Source organism: Megalobrama amblycephala, unplaced genomic scaffold (genome assembly GCF_018812025.1).
Source record: "Megalobrama amblycephala isolate DHTTF-2021 unplaced genomic scaffold, ASM1881202v1 scaffold430, whole genome shotgun sequence".
NCBI lineage: Eukaryota > Metazoa > Chordata > Actinopteri > Cypriniformes > Xenocyprididae > Megalobrama > Megalobrama amblycephala.
The window spans coordinates 195,213-216,004 of record NW_025953374.1 but is presented as its reverse complement, the minus strand read 5'-3'; the positions used below and the strand labels follow the sequence as shown (position 1 = coordinate 216,004).

The window sequence follows — 20,792 nt, the reverse complement described above, 5'->3', positions numbered from 1 at the left end:
GAACAGATACGCACATTTAAAGTCCTTCAAGTGACGGTAACACTTTCATAATAACGTTCAGTTATAAGTCATTTGTGACTTATTAGTTAATGATTAACAAATCATTTACAAAACATGAATATACATTTATAAATGATTTATAAGTTATATACTAACATTTTATTAATGTTTTATTCATTCAGTTATAAGTCATTTATAAATTGATTTGTCAATTATGAACAAATCATTTACAAAACATGGCTATACATTCATAAATGATTAATAAGTGATATGTTAACATTTTATGAATGTTTTATTAATTCAGTTATGAGACACTTATAAGTTATTAGTTAATGATGAACAAATCATTTACAAAACATTACAATATACATTCATAAATGATTAATACATGTTATGCTAACAATTTACAAATTTGTTGTAAGTTATCTTAATTAAATAAATCAAACAGATCATTAGTAGATAGTTTATAAGTTATTAGTTAAGACATTATTTATCACATAATAATTGAAGTATTTATGACAATTGTTTTAGTATCATTATCTCAATAAACAATTGTTAATCATGAACAAATGTTGAACAAACCATTAGTAAATGATCAGTATATGATTTATTGATGAAGTTGTAAGCTGGTCTGTGTTCAAAAGCACAAACATTCAGGTATGCTAAAGCACTATTTTTAAGAAGAGTAATTTGTTTGTTCTGAAGTGGATAAACATTTATAAATGCCTTACAGTCAGGTGATTCCAGTGGGTTATATTAAATCCTTTCACTCATCAGCACAGACTTGTGTTCTGTGTGTGGGATCTAGTGATGAAGTGAACCTCTGAACCGGTTTTACCTTCCACTGAAGCTCACATCAGGTGCACAGAGTTAAACACTCCATGTGTGTCAGAGAAGACAGCTGTCTATACCCTCACCAGTCAGCACTTACACTGCACTACACACTTACAAAGTGTTCAACACCTGTTATAGATGATGTGTAAATGCATGAATAAATCATTTACAAAGCTTTCTGCATACCCTATTTTAAAGTGTAAACTATTCATCATGTATAAATGTGTTACACATCATTTGTAGACCTTTCTTACCTGTTACAAATTATTGTATATGTATACAAGTCATTCATAACCCTTTCTGCATACCCTATTCTGAAGTGTAAACTATTCATCACTTATAAATGTCTTACATATCATTTGTAGACCTTTCTTACTTGTTACAAATTATTTGTATATGTATACAAGTCATTCATAACACTTTCTGCATACCCTATTCTAAAGTGTAAACTATTCATCACTTATAAATGTGTTATATATCATTTGTAGACCTTTCTTACCTGTTACAAATTATTTGTATATGTATACGTCATTCATAACCCTTTCTGCATACCCTATTCTAAAGTGTAAACTATTCATCACTTATAAATGTGTTATATATCATTTGTAGACCTTTCTTACCTGTTACAAATTATTTGTATATGTATACAAGTCATTTATAACACTTTCTGCATACCCTATTCTAAAGTGTAAACTATTCATCACTTGTAAATGTGTTACATATCATTTGCAGATCTTCTTTATAAATTATGTACAAACTAAAATTTGTAAATGTACAATTTATTTGCCATATGCAAAGTATACCTTTCAGTTACAGGATCTAAAAATCTATACGAATCCCAATATTTAAATTATATATTTTTATATAAAATTATAATATTTTTATGCAAATATATTTTACTATTATATAGATATCTTTGAGCCCCTAACTCACCTCTAATATCTAAACATGACCACTTTTTAGCCACTTCACAAAAATAAAAACGCAATATTGATATATTTACAGTGACTGTTATCTTAGTTGATATACTGTTGTATAAAAATAATAATTTTAAGCTCCCTACTCCACCCTATAACCTTAACCATAACCATTTTGACAATATACGTAGTGTAACAGGAAGATAAATGTACGTTAGTCACAATCATTTATTTAAAACATTACAAAAAACAGTAACGTTATACAGAACAGATAAAATGACGTATGTGCTACATTACCAGCGAAATGACAGCAAATCATAAATTTGTGTGAGTTACAGAATTAAATTAAAGTGTTTAATTGCTGCAAACATTCCTCTGATCTGCATTTCCTTCCTTTTAAGCGTCGCGCTGAATCTAACACAGCAACTGAAATTCGGCATGTCGCAAACACTCTATGGTAGTCGCAAATCACACGTGACAGCCGGTGACAGCCAATAAGGAGCAAGGTTTGACGTCACTGCCGCAAACTGTGTCGTATTGTGAGAAGTAGGGCTGTAGTCAACCAAAGAATGCTTATGACAAAGTCCTGTCCTGCGCAACGATCATCGATAAAAAAAAAGAAAAAAAAAAAAAAGACACGATGTCTTTTTTGATTGAACATTTATTAAACAATTATAATGAGCATTTTAAAACAACAGAAAAACATCAATAATACATAAACTATAATAATAATACAATTCTTTGAAAATTAGGTTATTTTTTAAACTGCAAAGTGAGGAGTTCTGTCCTAGGTCTATAGTGACCGTCACAATCGTGCACCTGACCACACCACACGCTACAAAAAATATAACTGCTAAAACTGCCAAATAATGAAAAATCCTAACAAAAGCTCCGATTATACAGGCTGTATATTCTTCTTTCTTTCAAAGCTATGGGTTAACTTTTTCCAACCGATCTAACGTTAGGCTTTTAAAACAAAGCTGTGGCATGGCCTATGGATGCGCTGAATAACCAATAAAATATATAAACTTTCGACATTAGACCATAACAGTAAAAGAAATAGACATAGCAAAGCGTCTGACACATTTATATCTGCTTACCGCTTTTAGGTGATAGGTCAATTGGTCGTTGACTATGGTAAGTTAGCTTTAGGCCGCATAGCTTGCACTCCAGTAAAATCGCCAAACAAAAGATTTAATTTCGTGGACATTTTTTCGACTAAAGCCCAAAACAAGTAGCGTTCTAACTGAATGAATACAGCAAAACTACCTATATTCCTTACTGAGCGCGAAGCAGCAGTACAGCCAGCCAAGGTGCGGTTCCCGAGTGTTCATGTGGTGGCTAAACTGTGGCACCGTTATAAAATAGCCTAAATTAAAGCATTTAAAGTTTGTATAAAACATAGGCTAATTATATTTAGAATCAGTAATATATAACTGCTAATAAAGGAATAAATATCAAGGAGTAAATCAATGAAAATTTATTTATTGGTAAAAAAAAAAAAAAATTTTTGCAACTGGTCGACAATGAGAATGTCAGTCGACCAAAACGGTTCGACCGATAGTGACTAAACGACTAAAGTTGAAGCCCTAGTGAGAAGCGGCAATTTTGAAAGTTATGAAACGGCGGATTGATACGATTATTAATGTATAATGGTTATATTACTTTATAAGAATCTTTTCCTTACACAATTGCATCGTCCGACTTCTGAAGACTTGAAAAAAATGCACGAAATAATGGACTACGTTTATTATCAGTTTATGGTGTGTTTTCATGTCATGGTGAGGAGCTGTTTCATGAAAAACAAAATAAAAATTAAATGATTAAGTGTTGGTTAAATGGTGGCAGAGTGTTGATTTTTTTTTTTTTATAATGTAAAGTTTAGGCTTGGGTAAAGTGATGGAATGAGATGGATCATGTAACAGGAAGGTCTACAAATGATATGTAACACATTTACAAGTGATGAATAGTTTACACTTTAGAATAGGGTATGCAGAAAGTGTTATGAATGACTTGTATACATATACAAATAATTTGTAACAGGTAAGAAAGGTCTACAAATGATGTGTAACACATTTATAAGTGATGAATAGTTTACACTTTAGAATAGGGTATGCAGAAAGTGTTATGAATGACTTGTATACATATACAAATAATTTGTAACAGGTAAGAAAGGTCTACAAATGATGTGTAACACATTTATAAGTGATGAATAGTTTACACTTTAGAATAGGGTATGCAGAAAGTGTTATGAATGACTTGTATACATATACAAATAATTTGTAACAGGTAAGAAAGGTCTACAAATGATGTGTAACACATTTATACATGATGAATAGTTTACACTTTAGAATAGGGTATGCAGAAAGCTTTGTAAATGATTTATTCATGCATTTACACATCATCTATAACAGGTGTTGAACACTTTGAAGTGTGTAGTGCAGTGTGAGTGCTGACTAGTGAGGGTATAGACAGCTGTCTTCTCTGACACACATGGAGTGTTTAACTCTGTGCACCTGATGTGAGCTTCAGTGGAAGGTAAAACCGGTTCAGAGGTTCACTTCATCACTAGATCCCACACACAGAACACAGAACACAAGTCTGTGCTGATGAGTGAAAGGATTTAATATAACCCACTGGAATCACCTGACTGTAAGGCATTTATAAATGTTTATCCACTTCAGAACAAACAAATTACTCTTCTTAAAAATAGTGCTTTAGCATACCTGAATGTTTGTGCTTTTGAACACAGACCAGCTTACATCTTCATCAATAAATCATATACTGATCATTTACTAATGATTTGTTCATGATTAACAATTGTTTATTGAGATAATGATACTAATACAATTTTGTCATAAATACTTCAATTATTATTTGATAAATAATGTCTTAACTAATAACTTATAAACTATGTACTAATGATCTGTTTGATTTATTTAAGATAACTTACAACAAATTTGTAAATTGTTAGCATAACATCTATTAATCATTTATGAACGTATATTGTAATGTTTTGTAAATGATTTGTTCATCATTAACTAATAACTTATAAGTGTCTCATAACTGAATTAGTAAAACATTCAGAAAATGTTAACATATCACTTATTAATCATTTATGAATGTATAGCCATGTTTTGTAAATGATTTGTTCATAATTAACAAATAATTTATAAATGACTTATAACTGAATGAATAAAACATTAATAAAATATTAGTATATAACTTATAAATCATTTATAAATGTATATTCATGTTTTGTAAATGATTTGTTAATCATTAATTAATAAGTCACAACTGACTTATAACTGAACGTTATTATAAAGTGTTACCCAAAAAAGGCAGCCAAGCTAAATGAAAATTTAAATCCACTCTCTGTCAGTAGGTGGCGCTTATGGAACAGCAGAAATAGAGGGTATGCATTGATGTCACTTTCCCCCACTCTCTCAGCTGGACTGAGTGGTAAAAGAACCTGCTGCATGACTGGATTTAATAGGGGAAAGTGCGAAAACATGAGATGGTCCTCACTGCAGAACACAAGATCCAACTCCTTCCACTTTACATATCCCTTAACCTACCCGACTCCGCCCCCTGGATCTTGAGTGTTCTGCAGTGAGGGGTTATTGGAAAACAATTACACTAAAGGTTGGGCTCGAAAGTGTTCCTTATGACATGTCAAATAAAGCTAATCTATGGATATTGGCATATGTGCCTGATTTTGACGCCGGGGAAATACATAAATCAAATCTGACTGTGAACACTTTATATAAATACAATATAGGTAGGTCCGAGTAATCACTTATATCAATGTTATATATATTGTCATATTGTCCAGCCCTAAAACATATATAGGTTTTGTCACTGTTTATTTAAAATCACCCAATTATGCAGAATATAAGATTGTAAATATTTAATTGATGAGTTGTCAACACAATATATAACAATACAATATATACGGTATGATTTTACCACAAAATCCAACAATTTGACACAAAATGATATTTTTGCCTGGAGTCCAGCTGTTTCAGTGAATAGGTTGTTTGCAATCAGGTGGTTCTGGTGACATGCGAAGTTTGGTTGGAGGGCAAGCAGTGAAAATTAGATTGGAAGAGATGGAGAAAAGTCCTTTCTGTGCTGGTTTAGAAAGGTATAAACAGAAAATCACAACATATGTTGGACGTGATCTTTATGTTATGAAGAGGAGCAACTTTTTCACTGAATTGAAAGACTTGATTGCCATTGAGGAGGTAGATATAGAGAATGTGAAGCTGCTGTCACGCCGCGTTCAGTTCTAGTCTGGGTTTGTTTATATCACGCTGCCTTTCTGCTAGTGAAGTTAGGGCATTATTTTTGATTTTCTGTCGTGATTGTGAAAAATGTCGCCATTATAGGTCATTTATGCTGAATCGAGAATTGCAACAGGAGCTCACATCATCGTTCAAAGAAAAAACTGGACGGTGTAATTTACGGGAAGACACTGTATATCAAATCTAATAATGTCACTGATTTAACCCACTCCCTATCACTCAATAAAATAATCACATAGATGAGTGTTTTTGAAAGTGTTGTCTTTGTCTTTGTTGTTGAATCGACTTCTGTCAGCTTGTTAAACATTTATTTATTTGGACATGGCTCAGACATTAAAACCAAACATCAAATGGTCTACCAGGAAGGCTATTTCTCAGGAAAATGGCTAAATGTTTTAAAAGGAAATATAGGCAATGTTGGTATATATCATTGACTGAGATTTTTATTAATAGACCTTCTGATCTTACTGCTGGAGAACAGACATGATTAAATTCTAAACATAAGAAAAGACGGAAAAGCATAGCGCCAGATCACAGTCCAAAACAATGCTTATACAGTTTCTGGTGGTGCGTAGATCCAAAAGATAAATCTAAGATCAAAAAAATGAAAGATCCGCACACGAGAATAAAAATGTATTGTCCAGAGGCCATCAAAAGTGCAAGTGCAAAGTGCAAAACGTTTGATCCTGAAAACGTTTTGCACTTTGCACTTGCACTTTTTGCGCTTTTGCACTTTTATGGCCTCTGGACAATACATTTTGGAGCTTTTCTGACTTCATTCTTATGTGTGGATCTTTTTGATCTCAAATTATAAACATCACAACATAGATAAATGCTCAGGTTAGGGTAACACCAGCAGGAGCAATTTCATTTTTGTCACCTGGATGGCCGCATAAAAGAAATAACATGAAAATCAGGATTATTTGAACTGCTGGAGCCAAAAGGATGAAAGTTTGGCTCAATGAGGGTTTTTTTTATTAGGGAGGACCTTACAGGATATGGAGCTTCCCTTCATATCGCACAATTCACAAAAGACCAGAATTAGCAAGAAAATTTGAAATTTTAATATCTGTAATATCTGTCGAGTATATAACTGCCTCAGTGTGACCACTGGATACAGTCATTTTCATGTGAACCATCATTTGTGGTTTTTAGATCCAGCAACAGGAGCTCACACTCCACATATCAAAAGACTGTGGGCAACTGGTAAAAGCGAAGTCTGGAGACTGAGAGGGAACAAGAATTCAGCCATCAAAGACCTTCTGCATGTTATTCACTGGACCTACTGGAGAAGAAACGTTCACAGAGATGGCAAAAAATACAGATTCTCTGTATCTTAGGGCAAAGAGTTTGTTCATGTGGTTTATTCTGTTATAACAACTTATGAATTTATTAATTTTCTTCCAATTAGAAGGTGCAGGTTTATTCCATAACTACGATAAGAAACATGCAGACGATGATTCTTTTTATGGAGACGTGGGCAGTTTTTCCTCTGATACCCTTTCGATAGCAACAACATTGTCATTTTGCAAGTCCAGTTTCATCCATCCATGTTCCAGAAACTATTCCTCCATTTCCTGACCATCTTACAACAAGTTAGTCCAGCACCACATACTTCTGCAAAACCAAACTGTAGATGGTAAGGATGGGTTTGTCAACATCTCGTAATCTTCTCTTCTGATTGGTCAAGTTTGGGTTTGCGATCTCTAACCCAGAATAAAACCTTTCCATCACTGAAACCTTAGCATTTTCAGTGATGGAAAGGTTTTATTCTGGGTTAGAGATCGCAAACCCAAACTTGACCAATCAGAAGAGAAGATTACGAGATCCTCGCCCTCATGCCTGTCCTGATGAACCTCTGTTCATCACTGAGGAGAGAAAAGCCATGTCCAGATCCTGGTTTGCTGCTCATCTCCACTTGGTCTACAAATCCTGAGGCCTTTCCACAGAGCAATATACGGCTCACTCTTTTCGGATCGGAGCAGCAACAACAGCAGCCTCTGTCACAACGATTCCCACACTGAAAGCTCTGGGACGACGGTCTTTCGTTTCATATGAACGTTTCATTTTTCCTGGAGTTAAGGACATTTTAGATGCACCAAAATCTATGGGATCTAATATGTTGCTTCTCCTCATTTTAATTTTTCTCGAGAATAACGTTTTAGTGAAAGTAAATCAGACAAAATTAACATCTCATTACACAAGCTAGCAATAACCAAAGTCAATCAATAAACTTGTTTCTTAGAAAAATATTGTGTTCAAAACATTACTACAATTTGCAAACTATAAACAAAGTCATATCACAAATTGAATAGCGTTTAGCTTTTCAAGACATGCTTTTTTGGACACAGTTTGTCAGTGCCAAACAAAAGGTCTGAGCCAGGACATCTCCAAAAACAGCCTGGGTACTTTGGTACTTGCCCCCTCATCTCCACTCTTACTATTTATTCTTTTCATGGCTTTGGAAAACTTCTGGTTCTGGAAAAGTCTCAGATGATTTTCCACATCGCTTTGTCATCAACACCAAGCTTAATTGCAATTTCTTCCCAGGATTCAAATGCCTTCTCCGAGTCTCTCCACGAGCGATCGTACAGGTGCGGTTACATTTGTACCAGCTCCGCCATTCGGCATTCCAATGTATTCATGTTGCTCATAATTTGGTGGCGTTGATGTATGTAATTTCCACGTGCCAATGGCTCAAATGTGTTTAGGAGCCAGAAAGTTTGCTTTGGTGAGCTGTTTCAAACTGCCGAAAGTGGCCTGATTTTGTTTGAAATGCCATCATATCAGTTCTTTCTTAGATTTCACTTGAAGTATATCAGGGCCATTACTTGTTACCTGAAAATATGTAGTTGTTGCTTATTTTTTTCATTTTACTAGTCTTTGACTAGTAAATAATAGTTCAGTTCAACTGACAGTTTAATTCAGAAGTACACAAAAGTAGTGATGGCGAGATGAAGCCTCATGAAGCATTGAAGCTTTTCAGCCAAGTGGTTCACAAAAGGGTTAATTTCTCGAGGCTTCATTTGCTCACAATACCACCTGGTGGTCAAAGAGTGTAAAAACCACACATTTTGAGGGGATCCCATGGGTTTATATATATGTCAAAATGTCGCGCCACGATTCGAACCGCATCCTGAACCAGTCAGGCAGAAGCAAGGCTTCGAACGTCATCAATGATATCATTGATCTAAAGTGAGACAAGCCTCAATACGCGCTTCACTGAAAGCTCCCGGGATTTCTCGACACGCTCCGAAGCCTCGGCACAGAACCTAACATCACTACACAAAAGTATTTCAGTGAATTTTTCAAATATTTTGTAGTTCAGATTTATTGTAATTAACCAAAACATGGTTGTTACTTGAACATTTTTTTTTCTTTTACTATGGTTAATGTTTTGTAGTCTTTTATTAGTTTATTTTTTATACTGTTATATAAATTCACATATTTTATTTATATGTTCATTTAGCTAAAACTTTAAATATTTTGCTTTGTTTTTAGTAACATGTTTGTTGTATACAATTATATATTTCATTTATAATCATTTAAAAGAAGTGATTTTGTTTTTTCAATGAGCTTTTGAAATGTTTGTATTTGTGTGTGTGTGTGTGTGTGTGTGTGGTTCATGTCTTCCATTATGTTGTGTAGTAATGCATCAGATGTTTGACCTGAGAACAATGTATCCCTATTAGCAAAACAACTTTTTAAATTATAAATTAAAATATGAAATTATACTAAATTATATTTTTGAAAATATAAAAATGCAGAAAAGTTACTGCGATAGGTGTGATTAGGGGTAGGGGATAGAATATACAGCATGAAAATCATCATGTCTATAGACACCCTCCATAAAACATAGAAATTTGTCTGAACATGTCGGGGTCCACAATATCTCTTATGATTTGATCTGTTAAAATGTTTATTCCTTTACTTATTTTGACATCGCTGGTTCCTCATTATAATTGTCTGATAACTTTTTCTTAACCTAAACTAAGCACATTTTTGGAAACCTTTCATTCTGACATCACTACACAAGGAAATCTATATATATATATATATATATATATACATACACTGTTAATTATTTGACTGTAAATTTACAATAAATTGCAGGTTAATAATTGCATGACTTTCACAGTAAGTTACTGTAACATTTTTACAGTAAATTATTGTGAAATGACAGCTGTATACTGTGACTTCACAGTAATTATGACATCGCATTACTGTGATTTAGCGGTAAGCTGCTGTAGAATTAATGTATTTAACTGTGAAATTACAGTTGGTGTCTATGTATTACTGTAATTTAACAGTAAGCAGCTGTAGAATTCATGTATTTAACTGTGAAATTAGTCTATCTATTACTGTAATTTAGCAGTAAGCAGCTGTAGAATTATTGTACATAACTGTGAATGTCTATCTATTACTGTGATTTAGCATAAATGAAGGACCAAACAAAACTGATAAAAACAGTGACATAACTTTTATTTTTTAGAAGTAAAATACAATTTAATTACATGAATAAAACACTGGGCAACAGGGATTGACACTGGGTAACAGGAACGTGTGTCAAAAGAGAAAGGAGGAGACAGAGAAGAGAGAGTGAGGGAGAGAGATGTAAGAAAAGACAAAAAGGTGGGAATAGAGAGGGTCGCAGGTGTCTCGCTCCTTCCATCGCAGCTGGCACCTGCATAGTGTGGGTTCTATCCACTATATACAAAAGATAAGAAAGACAAAAAGTTTAAGTTACTCTGTGGTGGACTGACTCCCTGTAAGTATGGTGCTCGCATTGTAACACTAATCCTAAAATGTCTACAATTTAAGTAATTTCAACTATTTAAAAAAAATTATGTGAATAGTACTCTTAATTAATATTAAATCAACAAACCAGGACTCTTATCACTCCTGTTACTTTTACCCAGTCCTATTATTTTTCACGTGAGTAACAGGACTGAAAGTAACATGATTGAGGTTAAAAGGTTAGTTCACCCAAAAATGAAAATTCTGTCAGTAATTACAGAGCACAAATTAAGATATTTTTGATGAAATCTGAGAGCTGGATCACTCCTCCATCGGCTTCTAAGGGTTTGAAACTTGCTGGCCCAGAAAAATGTATTAAAGATATCTTTAATATAGTCCAAGTGACTCCAGTAGCTCAATCTTAAGTTTATAAAGCGACGAGAATACTTTGTGCGTAAAAAAAAAAAAAAAAAAAAAAAAAAACTTTATTCCACAATTCATTTCCTTCTCTGTGGGCCTTGAGTTTTTTCTTGTAGTATAACAGCGTAGCGCTTCTGTGTTATACGTCACACGTATGCTCACTATTGGCCGACGCTGGTCATGTGTGTGATGCATGTGACATATTACACAGAAGCGCTACGCTGTTATACTACATGAATTCACCCGAGGCCCAGAGAGAAGGAAAAAAAATAGTGGAATAAAGTCATTATTTTTGGGGGGGTTTTGCGCACAAAAAGTATTCTCGTTGCTTGGTAAACGTAAGATTGAGCCACTGTAGTCACTTGGACTATATTAATGATGTCTTTAATACATTTTCTGGGCCAGCAAGTTTCAATCCCTTAGAAGCCTATGGAGGAGTGAGACAGCTCTCAGATTTAATCAAAAATATTTTAATTTGTGTTCCGAAGATGAACGAAGGTCTTACGGGGTTGGAACAACATGAGGGTGAGTAATTACTGACAGAATTTTCATTTTTGGGTGAACTAACCCTTTAAGTAAAAATTGCATGCTAAATTGCATAGTAATTCAACACAGTAGCAAGTAATGTAAATTTACACTTAAAAATATTGTAAAGTACTGTAAATTTGACGTTTTTTAGACGTCAAGGCATGTTAAATTCAAATAAACGTAAAAACAATTAATTTTACACATTTATTTTGCAGTCTATCTAAACTCTACATTGAATCAGGAGACACTATAGAACACATTAAAGGGATAGTTCACCCCAAAAATCTTTGGAACACAAATTAAGATATTTTAAGAAATCCGAGAGCTTTCTGTATCCTCCATGGACAGCAATTATTTTACTTTCAAGGCCAGGAAAGATTGTTAAAATAGTCCATATGTATACAGTGGTTAAACCTTAATGTTATGAAGTGACGAGAATACTTTTACTGCGCAGAAACAAAACAACACAAAATAGAATACCGACTTGATTCAACAATTTTTTTCCTTTCTGTGCCAGTATCCGATGCGTTTCACGTGATGTGTTCTCGATCATGCATGTGATTGCATTGCGCACAAAAAGTATTCTCGTCGCATCATAACATTGAGGTTGAACCACTGTAGTCATTATTATTTTAACGATGGTTTTACTACCTTTCTCGGACTTGAAAATGGTTATAACATAGTAGTCTATAGGTGGGATCAGAAAGCTCTCAGATTGCTTAAAATTTTCTTAATTTGTGTAGAACAAAATTCTTGTGTTTGGAACATCATGAGGGGATGTAATTAATGACAGATTTTTCAATTTTGGGTGAACTAACCCTTTAATAGCTTCAGTAAACTTCTTACTGCATAACTACATCTAGCTTAAAGGAACACGCCGACTTTTTGGGACTTTAGCTTATTCACCGTATCCCCCAGAGTTAGATAAGTCCATACATACCCTTCTCATCTCCTTGAGTGCCTCTGTTTGACGCACCCACCGCTAGCCTAGCTTAGCACAAAGACTGGAGGTAAACAGCTCCAGCTAGCATACTGCTCTCAATAAGTGACAAAATAACGCCAACATTTTCCTATTTACATGTTGTGATTTGTATAGTCACAGTGTGTACAAATAACAAGGTCATATGAGACAACCATCTTCTAACTGTATACATACTGGGAACTATATTCTCAGAAGGCGAAGCACTGCTACTTCCCCAAGTATATTCTGAGAATATAGTTCCCAGTATGTATACGGTTAGAAGATGGTTAGAGTCACTGTAACTATACAAATCACAACATGTAAATAGGAAAATGTTGGCGTTATTTTGTCACTTATTGGGAGCAGTATGCTAGCTGGAGCCGTTTACCTCCAGTCTTTGTGCTAAGCTAGGCTAGCGGTGGGTGCCTCAGACAGATTTACGGCAAGCACGGAGATGAGAAGGGTATGTATAGACTTATCGAACTCTGGGGGATACGGGGAATAAGATAAAGTCACAAAAAGTCAGCGTGTTCCTTTAACACAGATACTGTGTTTCATTAGTCCGTTCTTAAATTGGAACACAGCTTACATTAGATTGACATCCATTCGAAGTCAATGAGCTTCCTGATAAGAGTGCAGACTTGCTGGTTCATGTGACCTCTCTGCCTCTTAGATTTTGTGCCTGTCTCTGGGTTGATGCCCAAGAAGCACCTACAAACAAAAAGACAGAAGAAACCTGTTAGTTTAATTCAAGTGTGATGAAAAAGGTGTCAGTTCCCAGTCATCACCTTCAGTGGGTCACTGCTTTTGCAGTACAGAGTCAAACTAAAGTTAGCTCAGTTTAAACAAAGGTGTAATTCAGGTGTAAGTACTGTAATTCAGAAAAAAAAATGCATGGAACTGAACTGAAAAACATTTCCATCACAAACACAGTCAAGAATAGACCTTCACCAAAGTAGAGGTGTGTGATTTACCTAGGCAAAGCATTCGCACACAACAATTTACATAATTTACATGTTCCGTTTGCAGAGGATGGAGTAAGAGCCTGTTGCCTCTCCATCTCCCTATGGCTGTTTCTACTTGTACTCTTCCTCCTAGAATTATTACCCGTTCACAGATGATATGATAAACATTTCATTTCTTATATCTTTTTCACAATAAAGCACCCAGTTTTCTAGTTGTTTCTGACTTTTTTTAAGCTTTGTCTCTGGTCTAATCTGGTCTGGTCTCCAGCACAGAAACACAAATTAAGGCCCCGTCCACACTACTGCGTTTTCGTTTAGAAACGGAGAATTAAAACGAATACGATCTCCGTCCACACCAGCGTTTTAGCTGCGTATTAGAATTGATCTCCGTCCACATTAAAACGACTGAAAACGCGGATCACGTGACCATTCACCAACACTGGGCATACGCGTGCCGTTGTAAACACAACTTCATTGATAAAATTAGGGCTGGGCGATATGACGAAATATATCGTCTGGACGATATAAAATGTCTATCGTTTTATATAAGGCTCTATCGTTTAAGCCACGATAAGGCGTTTTACGGCAGAATTTTACGTCAAGATGCACCTCACGGCATGCCCATGCACACAGCAATACATAAACAAACATGGAGGAAGACAGTAGTAGACGCGGTTCAGACCAGGGTAATTCACCCTTCGCAGGGAGCTTGATTGACAGGCGATCTAACCAATCATAATCAGCCATCCGCCATTTTGTCCGACAAAGCAGTGAGGAGAGATCATAGACAGTATATAAACGGAGAGATAGCAGATTAACATGGGAGGATTTGAAATTGAAAAACGGAATGTACTGACGCCTTTACGTGGTTTAAAACAACATTCCTTCTTATTCCATGTTATGTTCATTCATGTTTATTTGATGCTATAAATGAACTAGAAGGAAGAGATGATCAGTTCACGAGCAGCTTTAACTGATGCTGTACAGTGATCTGTCAGACACATTTAAGAGCCACAAAACGGTATGTATCGTTTAAATTTATAAAAAAAATACCAAATTCGAAAGGTGAGACTTTGTTTAATATGTTTAATATCAAAAGTAACTGAAAAGTAACCTGCTCTGTCCTGTCTGTCAGCGTGTTGTCAGTCTCCTCTCTGCTCCGCGATGTATTTTTCACTGCGTGAGAACATGGTGTGTGCGTGAGAGCAGCGTAGCTTGTCGGACATAGCGACAGTAACTAAGGGGGGCGGGTCTTCGCGAAGGGCAACCAACCCAAACCGAGGAGCTTGTACTTAAAAGAGGGGCGACTTCTGTCGCATCTCGCATGCATGGATGTGGTTTGGATATAAGAAGACCGACGTGGACCAGACAACAGTTGTTTGTAAAGTTTGCCGGCTCCCAGTGCCAACAACGGACTCCAACAATACTAATTTATTTTATCACCTGCGCAAGAACCACGAAAAATAATACAGAGAAAGTCAACGAGCAAAAGCAGCGTTGAGTGGTGACGTAAGCGCTCGAAACAAACTCCAGACACAGACGCTGCAATAAATAAACAAATAAATAAAATAAATATTTAGTCCCTACTACCTTTTATTTGTTTTGTATATCATTTCAAACTGCATTTCCAGATTACAATTTTATATTGACTATTCATGAACTGAATTAACACAAAAATTGTTATATCGTCATGTATATCGTTTTCGGGATATCAAATGAGCTATATCGGGATATGAAATTTTGGCCATATTGCCCAGCAGATAAAATAAAATTAGATAAAATTATCCCACCATGCGCTGGTTCTTCCCGGGTTAACCCAAAACCGCCGCTCCATGTGCGGTCAGTACCGCCGCTGCACACAGGAATTGTCACAGATCGCTGAAATGATAGCTTGCCTCTGGCGCATGTAGGCAGTTATAGCATTGTAAAATGCAGAATTTACTTGCACAACAGCTGCTAGCAAAGATATACGCCATGACTGACGACACCCAATCATAGAGCCGAGCGTGAGCCTCTACTACGCCATCGTTTCTAAAGTCCTTCGTTTTGACCCGTCCACACTAAAACGCCCTCCGGAGATTCAAAACGAAAAACGGGTCGGCAGCGTTTCTAAACTTCTCCATTTTGGGTCTCCGTTTTTGCCGTTTTAGTGTGGACGGGAGGTGCAAACGTAGCAAAAGGTCTCCGTTTTTAAACGAAAACGCACTAGTGTGGACGGGGCCTAAGTCTGCAACACACCACTTGTTTGAGGGGGAGAAAGGGGGGTCATCACCGTTTGGCTGCTGTGGTCCTGAGCGGATTGCAAAACACAATACATCCAAACATTCCTTGTTTAACCCAACAAATAAAAAGCAAGCCCTCAAGTACAATATTACTGTAGATATTACCTTTGGATAAATTCCAGAGTACAAGCAGCATCTTCAGCATACTTCAAGTTAAAATTGTAGTAGCTGGAAAAAATAGCAGCCAGACCAGTTGTAAAGTCAAGGTGAGGTCCCATGACCACTTGACCCTCCAACGACAGCATCCATGCCCTTGGTTTCATTATGTCACCTGAAACAAAACCAGATACACTCATCATGGACAACTGTTCAGTAAAGGAATACATTTTTTTTATTTATTTTTAATTAAGAGTAAAAATAGTTGTGGCATATTCTAACTACTGTGTGTTACATTTCTTTAAAAGAAAATGTCAATACATTCCATATGTTGAACAGTAAATAAGTAAATAAAGTTTCAGGTGTACAGTATAATTCACACCACCACATACCTTATCACTTAAAAGTTTCTTTTGGATATTAAAAATCTGTCCTTTTCATAATAGATTATTATTTTTTTTTAAAGCCATGAGAATTGCAATTTACACTTTTTTAAGACCAAGTCGTTCAATTGGGGAGTGATAGCAGATTGTTTATGTTGACTTTTTGTTTACATTTAGATCCTTTAAATGAAATTAATACATGAGCATCATACTCAGAAGACTACTCACTCTCAGGTTATCTTTTTAACAGATTTTTTTGTATATTAAGGGACTATATGGAACTTTGTTTGTGGTGCTCAAAGTGCAAAAATGTTTTTTTGAAAAACTCAACAGCAATGTCTTTTTCCAGAAATCATGACCTGGTTTACTTAAGATAATCCAGACCTTATTGTGAGCAGTTTCATGAAGGAACTATCGGTTGAAAGAAAATAGTTACTACATGAAACTGCTCACAACAAATCTGTGGATGACTTGACAGAATACATTCAAAATGAGGAAGACATCAACATTACCTTGAACAATCAAGCGAGGGGTGCTTGGTAGCATCACAGTCCCTTCTACATCAGTGGCTGTGGCACAAGGCTGCAAAAATAACAGTAGAATAAGATTCAACTGTTAATAATCTGTACCTATAGTAGCTATATTTGTGAACAAATCTTCCCTTGGCCCCCATTGATTTATCTTAGATTAGGCAGTACACATTTGGTAAAGTTTAGAATGTGATCATGACAATGTGACTGGTTAAAGATAAATGTGAAAATATAGAATCTATTAAGGACTACTCGGGTTTTTAACTTTAAAATGAACAGTGTGTAGTGTAGCTAGAAAGCTACATCACCACCCTGTAGGCTACTGGAAACTAAACTATACGGTTTGTATTTAAGTTGAATATACAAACACCATTACCAGATGACGATTAAAAGACAATAATTACAAACGTATATCCTACAGATACAAATCACTGCAATTACTTTGGACTGTCTAGTTATAACCAACATTAATGTACTGGCAAAACACAGATAAGTGCACATTGGTCTAACAGCGGGAAAACTGCCGCGCAAAACATTTATTTTGGCAGTGGAAAATTCCAGAGACAAGATAAAAAAAAAAATAAAAAAAAAATACATGGACATGCGCACTTCATTTTTCTGTTGACCAGAAAGACAACGGTTGCTCCGTTTCACACACACAGCAGGGAAGAAAATTATAAAGTTACTAATTTTAGATGAATTTAATCCACCTTTGCCCAAATCCACAAACACCATAATTTATCTAGTTGATAATAACTGTCATAATACCCACATTAAGGCCACATCTTACCTTATAACTTTATGTATCGTCGGTCAATGTAGAAGCTGTGGTAAAAGAGAGAACGCTGTTAGAGTAACTAATATAAGCTTTAAGTAAAGCTAAAGTTAAATGTTCGACGGTGTATCTAATCAGACATCTCACAGTTAACTTAATACGGTATAATTAACACTACAACCAACGTCTTTTCATTCAAATTTGCGCGCTTAAACGTCGACGCGAGTCTGCTCCAGCTAAGTTACAAAAACATGACAACAGAACCTACAACTAACGCTAATTTGGTTCATACTTTTAAATTACATGCACTATCATATAAAAAACATCAAATTGATAAAGTTTGACATTTAAACACTTACCGCTGTCTGAATCCACCGAATGGGACCACGTAGATCAGAGAGCTCTGATGACGCTCTGATGACGCTGCCGCAGTTGCCACTCAAAAAAGTCAAAAAAGACGGCATTCACAGTAGTTTCTTGTAAAAGCCCCGCGCCTGCATTATTTTCACAGTAAAAGTCTAAATACGGTATTATATTGTGAATTATCACAGTTAAAGCCTGTGAAGTGGTAATAATGTAATTAACTGTGAAATATTACAGTTATATCTTGTGAAATCCTGGAAAAATTTTACAGTGTACACATTTTTATTATTAGCTAAAAAGAGTTATATATCATTTCTAAATCAAATGAGGAAATCATACACATTGACTGAATTTTTAAACAGCGCTACACACAGTACTACATATCTTCTTCCTTCTGAAATAAACTTACAAAGCTGCACATCTTTCCTGTGGGCCTCAAGAGTGACAAATGTGCTCAGGTGAAAGATACTGTGAGTAACAAACAAGTGAAAGGTACACAGATGAACATTGTGGGGCCAAGTACCACACTTTAAAAGCAGAAGAGCAGGTGAAAGTGATTGTGAGAAACCACCCCTGAGTTTGTACCACCCTTGAACCTTGAACATTGAGCAACAAATCAGGAAAAGTACTTATGTGCTGAGTGACAAAAGGAAAAGGAAATGATTCCAAACTAACACGGTTCACAGATCCTGTTGCTCAACATGAGGACCTACAGTCACAAGTGACATTTAATCCTAGGAGCAGCAGAGGGGGTAGATCACATGTGTGGTTGATTGTTAAATGTTGAAACTTTGTACATGCATGGAAAAAAATGCATCTTGTTTGAGTATTATACTGTAAGTTATGCAAACAGTTATAATTGCCTGAAACGCTTGAGACTGTGCATCAGTATTTATGCAATTTCATTAAAGTGTCAAATCTATTAAGTCAGTGTTAAAGGCTAATGACAGTAACAGTGCACAGTAATTTTTATTTGGTTTTGTGTTCTTTACAGGATAATATTGTGAGGTTGTAATTGGTTTTAGTCTAAAAAAGAGAATTTGTTCAGAATAGTATTCTGTGATGTGAAGAAATCTTTTAAGAGGGCAAATGTGGTGTTTCTTAGTTTGAGCACAAGGTGGCAGTGTAATGCTCGAGTATTGAGGTGGTGCTGAGTATGATTCTGAGAGTATATGCAACATGTGCTGAATAAAGAACCCAAAAGAATTACTTGACCTGATACTAGAGGACACAACATAAACTACAAAAATGCAAAATTGTGAAAACAGAGTAAGTATGTTCAGTCTATAGGCAGTTTTCTTTTGACCTCGTCAATTACTCATCTGACATGCATAATACAGCTGTAACCCTTTTATTTGTACGTCTTGACGTCAGGTGGCACAAGGAACCTGGTGTCCCAACTTTTAGCTGGTGAAATATGCTGGATGTTTAAGCATGTAGAAATAACTAAAAGTATTAGAAATAACTAAAGCGGAACCTCCCTTTTAACACATACTGTAAAGTATAAATTAATTGCAGAAAATATCTCTGATTAACAATTATTTATTAACAAATCTAAACAATGAAACAAGTGTTTTATGGTGCGTCTCTAAACACCTTTACCTTTTTCTTTATTATTCTCAGGTTAGGTAAGTAAGTCAAATCTGATCTAATTTATAAGCATATTAAGATACTTACAATAAAACAGAAGACTTCTCCGTGGTCTGTTCAGGCTCAACGACTTAAATTAATGCCACATGAAGCCGAGTTTAGTTATAAAGTTTTAAGTTCATTTATTTATTACATTAGTATTTATAGCATTACATATATTCTATGAACATTCTATACAAGTAATTAAATGAAGTAATATAAATATCAGCGATGGAGGCTTCATCAGGGTTGGTTCTGGTGTCGGAGACGCAGCCTCAGGTGCGAAGCAGCCCCTCCTGTTCTCTTCTCTTAACGTGAGACTCTTATCGGGTGATAAAAAAAATATCGCCGTTAATCTATTCTCAAAGTTGGGTTGGGAGCTGGGTCTATATTACGCAAGCTATGACTTTCACCTTGATATTTTAGCGCGGATGTATACCTAGCCGAACTGACCCTTCGACCGCCCCCTTAGTTACTGTTGCTTTGTCCGACAAGCCGTGGCGCTGTGACGCCACACACAGTGATTAATGCATCACGGAGCAGAGAGGACACTGACAACACGTCGACAGAAAGACAGAGCAGGTTACTTATGATATTTAACAAAGTCCCAGCTTTAAAACTGTGTAGTTTTTTAAGAAATTCAAACAATAAAACACATTTTCTTTAATGTGTCGTGACCATGGTCGTGACAGATTGCTGTAATGCCTCAAGAGGCTCGTGAACCGATCATCTCTTACTAGGAGTCCATTTATAGCATCAAATAAACATGAATGAACATGAGAATCAATGTTGTTTCAAACGCGGAAAGATGTCAATATACACAATATAATATACAAAAGTTTAACTCCACCGAGGTTAATCTTCTAACTGCTATCTGCTTTGTCGGACAAAATGGCGGATTACTTTTAGTCATTTGCTGCGTCCCAATTCGCCTACTTATACTACGCCCTATAAGTATGTACTCTTTCTGTGAACAAAAAGTACTTACTTTTGAGTGTGTAGCAAAAGAGTAGACAAGCTTTGGGACATACTATCACGTCATACAATTGCGTCTTTGCTCTCTGT

The 20,792-nt window shown here is 35.5% G+C and overlaps 1 long non-coding RNA gene across 2 annotated transcripts; it reads right to left on the bottom strand.

Moving 5' to 3' along the window:
* Nucleotides 1–10,519: 10,519 nt before the first annotated feature.
* On the bottom strand, nt 10,520–18,366 carry LOC125261556. 2 transcript variants are annotated; one of them, XR_007183362.1, is made up of 6 exons: nt 18,095–18,366; nt 17,751–17,785; nt 16,943–17,012; nt 16,057–16,222; nt 13,294–13,415; nt 10,520–10,765 (listed from the first exon to the last, which is right to left on the bottom strand). It is a non-coding gene; the product is annotated as an uncharacterized LOC125261556 (long non-coding RNA). The 2 variants fall into 2 exon arrangements; XR_007183363.1 differs by lacking the exons at nt 17,751–17,785; nt 18,095–18,366 and adding an exon at nt 17,337–17,540.
* Between the last annotated feature and the right edge of the window lie 2,426 nt (nt 18,367–20,792).